The sequence below is a fragment of the Anarhichas minor genome, unplaced genomic scaffold (genome assembly GCF_050575085.1).
Source record: "Anarhichas minor isolate MPS153535 unplaced genomic scaffold, ASM5057508v1 ptg000003l, whole genome shotgun sequence".
Classification (NCBI taxonomy): Eukaryota; Metazoa; Chordata; class Actinopteri; order Perciformes; family Anarhichadidae; genus Anarhichas; species Anarhichas minor.
Window position 1 is genome coordinate 8,996,313 of NW_027466449.1, and position 6,000 is coordinate 9,002,312.

The following is a 6,000-nucleotide window of genomic DNA, read 5'->3' on the forward strand; positions in this document are numbered from 1 at the left end:
CTTCCCAGTCTAGTTTTAATAATAATTATGTAACCTGTTCTATTTATATATTTATTTATATATATTTATATATATATTTATATTTATATATATATTTATATATGGAAGTGCAAATCTAGGCTAAAAAGTGGCAAAAGTAATAAAATATTTAATATTTTATTAAATTTAAAAAAAAATGTGGGAGGAGAGTAGTCTGAATTGGGTTCTGGAGCTGTGCCCCACCTCATACATCGCACTCATGCGCCAGCCGCGAGCGATTCCAAGCTAGTGAGCGCCACATCCGCTGCATGACGAGAAACTGCGTCATGTAGCTTCTCCTGCGACAGCTGCTCACATGGCCTATATTTTCTGTTCACTCGCTCACCCGTATCAGGTGATACCCTGCGAGGGTAACTATTGGCTCTTGTCTCAGACCTTCCCCGAGGTAATTGGTGGAGTGACAAGCACTCAGCATGTGACCTCTACAATGAGCTTCCTCCCACGGAAGAGAGAAGGGAAGACAAATCGCTTAAATATACTCCGTAATCGAAACGTAACCTCGATTGTGGTGCAAATAATACTGCACTTAAATGAAACGTGATAAAGAGGTTGCAGTAAACAAACATTGGTATCGTAATAAACGAACATTGGTATCGTACGATTGCTAGTTTTGTTTTGGTGGCTCTTTGAATTTAACATCTTGCTCGGTTAACAGTGAAATGGACCCCCGTTGCATGCTGGGAAACCGTTTTCATTGGCCGCTCTCTTTCACGTATATCGGGCTGCATTTTTGCACGTAACTTCTTATACTATGTTTCTAAATTACTTAAGAAAATCATACAGGAGCACAATAAAGAAGATGCTTTATGTGAGCTATAGCCGATCTTTGTTTCATAAACAATGCAGATCAAATCAGATATTTTCTTTCGACAACTAGACAGATTGTGTGGGATGTTTCCTGGTATTTTTACTCAAAGTTGGCCTAATATGAAAATCCTGTATGTTTGGTAAATGTCTTGGACAATAAGTAAATTCATGTTTTATTGTATCAGTAAAGGTAATAGAACAATTAAAAAAAAATGTAAAAAAGCTCCGAAGGCAACAAAGAAGAAGTAAAATAAAATAGATGACACAAAATTTGCTTTCACAAGACCTACCTCCACAATCACATCATTTTGTAATGTTTACTCTACTCTGAATTTGCTTAAAAACAGAAGGCTACTTCACATTAAAATGAGGTAGATGTACCACCATGCGTCCTGCCATGACTTAATTGTACCACTAGATGGTAGACAAACACTATCTCACATTTAGTGCCCAATCATGAGCGGGATGCTGTGTGCGTGCATCTTTTGATTTCATCAATTTCTTTTCCACAGGCGGCTGTAAACTGGACAGTGAAACTCACCCGAACAGCAATGTTTAATAACACTCCCTAAACCCCAAGGAGATGTCCTCAACTCAAGAATTAAACCTCAACGTGACAGGTGTAAAATGAACACAGTCAGATGTCACAGTTGGCGAGAAAAGATATTTGGTCCTCAGCCCACAGGTAAGATATGTATTGTCCTTTCATATCAGGGAATATATTCATTTTCAAACTGCACAGCTTTGTGAACACTTGCACACGACAGCTCTGTGGGCGGCAGTGAACATCTTGCTTCCTTGGTCATATAATAAGTTGCCACGGTGCTCTTCTTAGAGGGACAACAGCAAAGCAAGAGTGCACGTATGTTGTTGACAAAGGAACTAAATATTGATTTGAAATTAATTAAATCATAAAGTGTAGCATCTTCAAGGACCGTATTGTCAGTTTTCTCTTTGTGTCTTATAGGATTCTTCTCACAGCAGTTGCAGACACATTTGTTTTACCTGCCAATTACCTGAGAAAGGTGACAGCTCTTGTGTTTTATGAGCACATGAAAATGTTCTGTCATCAGGGTTATTCCTCCCTGCAAACAAAGGCAGCCTATTTCACGTTGTATTTCAAGGAGAGAGAGAGAGAGAGAGAGAGAGAGAGAGAGAGAGAGAGAGAGAGAGAGAGAGAGAGAGAGAGAGACAGAGAGAGCTTTCTGGGGGAATTTTTCTTTTTTGAGTGACCTTGGTACACCTCAGGAGGAGAAGGAAATAGTTTGACCCAAATCATCATTGGTGTCCTTGAAAACGCTCTTGTTAATAACCTCAGGAATCTGGAGACCACCTCTGCTCCTCCCCTTCCTCTCAGCTGTGATCTTCCCTGTCCTAACTTTTATTCCGTCTCCTTTTTTTGTCTGCGTGTACCTTCGCTTTTATCGCACAGACCTGCAAAGCCCCCCACAGGGCCTCAAAATCAATCTGACAGAGCTTAAAATAATCAACCTAGTTGTGAGAAGAGGGCTTACCAGTACCGTGTACAGTACCTCACTTCCTCACTCCCTCCTTTCACTGCTCCCTGTCTCCCTCTGAGTGTGAGGAATGCCAGCCGTCTCAGGACTCTGAGGTGTCTTTTTGTTTCAGTATTGGCCATACATTTAATTTATTTATATAATTAATGCAAATTCCTTCATTTTTCTTCTCTAATTTCAGGGGTTTCCTTCATTTTATTGTGTTTTTGTTTGTTGTCAAGGTGGTAACGAATTTGTGTTTAGGGGGCAACAGAACTGAATTAAACTGTAAGTACTTTAATGTAAAGGTACAAACAGGCTACCTTTCACAACTGCTATGTCATGAAAAGAAGCCAAACTAGGCACCGAAACTTAAAAACAATCAAAAAATGTCCATCATCATTTTGAAAGCATAAACACAATGTATAGAACTAAAACCTATTTGTATAGTTATAGCTGTAAATTCATACCCTTCTCTTCTAAGCCTAATGTTTCATTTCACATCAACACTGTGAAGCCATTGTTCCGGCCTTACTCTAAAGCAGCTGTTACCCCCTTAATCCTTATTTTGTCTCCTTTCCTTGCACTTACATAATGGTACTCAATAAGCATTATATTGATACCCAGCATACACTAAACAATTACACAGTAATAAGCGTGTATTTGAGCACAGGATGAGATTTTTTTCACACGTTTGTGTGTGTGTGTGTGTGTGTGTGTGTGTGTGTGTGTGTGTGTGTGTGTGTGTGTGAAAAACTGCCTATTTACTGAAAAAGGGTGGAATTAAAGGTTATCGGTGCTCCGTAATTGGTGACCCCTGTCTCAGTAAGTGGCGACCCCCAGACAGCTGGAGAAATATCATTGATCATCCAGGATAAGAATAGCATCTGGAAGCTGGCCTATGGTCAACGCTGAAAACAACTGATTTGGGTAATTAACGACAGCGTTCACAGTGATGCATCCAGCTGAAACTTCAAACAATCGCTATCTCTGTCTGTTACAACCTTTAACTAATGAGTTATCCTGCCAGTTAAACTGTCACTGTGAGAGAACAATTGGAAAACTGTAGCGTGACCCATGGTCTGATCTAAAAGACACATTGAATGAAAAACAATCCACTGAAGTCATGGTTCTTTCCTCTGTGTTCTTTTTCCTTTTCATGTTAAATCCATTTCATCTGGTGAAAATCTTTCCAGACTGCTATTTATTTTTAAAGGTATGCAAATATTTCCCAACCCAGTGTTGAAGTCAAGGAGGCATTGGTCGCTTTAAATCACAATTCAAATATAGCTGCACCAATTAAGGCCAACTGTCCTACGCTACATTGAGCATGTGGGAGAAATCATTCTACAGTACTGTATTATTTATCTCGTAATGTTGGACTATACAGAGATGCACCTTGTCAGTGGAAGAAATCAGGTAGAACTTCGGTGAGGCACAGCACCCTTAATTTGATCATGCATGAATGTGAAAAACATTGTTGGGATAACAGAAACGCATCTGATTGACATTCAGTTTTGTACTTTAGTGGTAAAAAATAAATAAATGGATCAGAGGGTTTAGTCCTTACAGTGGGAATAAATAACCAGTATTTTTCTTGATTCTATTTCTCTCTTTATCTCTTGCTTACTCTCTTTTCCTTCCTTCACTTTTGCTGTCAGAGGAGGAGTGAAGTAATTACAACCTGCCTCTGACCGGCACTGGCCTGCAGCCCAATGAGGAGGACCTGTGGAGGGCCACCAAAAGAGAAGAAGAAGCAGAAAAAAAAAAGTCTTATTATGAGACAGGCTGATAACGAAAAATGGGAGAAAAAGAGTGAAGAAGAGATAGCAGAGAGGAAGAAAAAATAGAGAAGAGAGGGACTGAGTGTGGGATGCTGATGAGTGACAGAAGGAGGTAGAAGAGGGCAGGCGAGATGAAAGGATGGGGGGCGAGCAGGATGGCAGAGGGAGAAAGGGAGGCTAAGCTTCCGACAAAAGGAAGTGGGAGACAATCCAGTAAAACCCATGGTGAGTGAGTACATTTGTGTGTGTGTGTGTTTGTGTGTGTGAGTGCATGCATCCCTGAACATGTTGGAGCAACAACGTGGTAAGGGAGTGCAAGCAGTCGATGGTCACAGCATTAATTGCATTATATTACTTGATGCCAAATTTGAAATACACTAGAAGGCTAGATTGCAGGCTGTTAGGGATTTAATTCTAAATTAAGCCTCTAAGTAGAAAATTTGCATGTAAATCCATGTACCAAACCATTACTGTATGTATGCACAACAATTAGAAGCATTTAAATCAGAGAGTCAAGACAACCGAGTGGGTGCCATGATAACTCGTAAAGATGAACCCAGATGCACACACACACGTAAGTGTGCTGGAGTCAGGATGGTAATTATTAAAACACATCAATTGTTTGTCAACCTCTATTCAAGCCTGTGAGAATTATAACAGCTGATAGGTTTCTAAACTGAGACATGTGCACACATTAACACACAGGCACACACACATTCGCTGAGTTGACGCCAAGTGTGACAAAAAGGGAGAGCAGAGACAGCAAAGGAATGGAGATAAAACTGTGTGAGGCGAGAGAGAGAGAGATAGAGAGAGATCGAGAGAGAGAGAGAGAGATAGAGAGAGAGAGAGAGAGAGAGAGAGAGAGAAAGGGGAAGCAGAATGTGACAAAAGTGAGTGAAGGAGAGCCAAGGCTCTGAGCCCTCCTTCTAGATGGCTGCCGGCCTTGAAGCCTGTCGACTCCGAATGGCACATTTGGCACAGGGATGTTTGCTCTGAGTCCTCAAAGCTACAGTGTGTTTTACTTTTATCCCAACAGCTGTGCTTTCTGCTCAGCTGACCTCTCCTCTGTGTCTCGCTATAAAACTGGCTCTGTGCAGCAGCGGAGGGGTCTTTGACAGTGAGTGTGTTTTCTAGCTTTTGATGCACTCGTGGAGGTGAAGGTCAGGGCTTATCATTACAAAATCAGTGACTCATGATGATGATGATTCATAATGAAACATAATGGTCATCTCACACCTCTGTGCCTGCCAGTTAGGAATTCTGCACGGATGCTGTCTTGGCCGTATCTGATCCTACCAGGTTGTTGAGAAGACAAATGGCCACTACTTGATGGCCACGCATGTTTGATCATTCAAATACCAGTGGTCAAAAGTAACTAGTATATTCAAGCACTGTTTTAAGTATAGTTTAGCATACTTTAGGGTAGTTGAGTATTTCCATTTTGTGCTACTTTATGCATTGATACACTATATTAGATGAACAGGCACAGCTGATAGTATAATGCAATCCAATCCAACCGACCCTGTCCCTGCATACAGATGTGCGTCTTAAATAAAGTGTGTATTTGTGGACTGTTAATGTTAATCCAACTTCATGGCAATCTTTGCCTCATACCCGCCCATACATGATATGACCTGATGTTTATCAGTCAAAATATTTTGATTACAATTTGCCTAAACATGCACTGTAATGGTGGGTGTAAGCAGTGCAGAACCACAAGAAATGACTGATAAGACTTTATGCTCATATTTTTATGATTTCTAGTTTCCTAAGACATACAAACGCACACACACACACACACACACACACACACACACACACACACACACATACACATACACACACTAACAAAGGGTTTTTCAGCAAATGGA

The 6,000-nt window shown here is 40.6% G+C and overlaps 1 long non-coding RNA gene across 1 annotated transcript; it reads left to right on the plus strand.

Annotated features, from left to right (window-relative positions):
• The first annotated feature begins 477 nt into the window (after nt 1-477).
• Nucleotides 478-5,709, plus strand: LOC142949612 (uncharacterized). Its single transcript, XR_012954053.1, has 3 exons — nt 478-847; nt 1,359-1,531; nt 4,004-5,709. It is a non-coding gene; the product is annotated as an uncharacterized LOC142949612 (long non-coding RNA).
• The last annotated feature ends 291 nt before the right edge of the window (nt 5,710-6,000 follow it).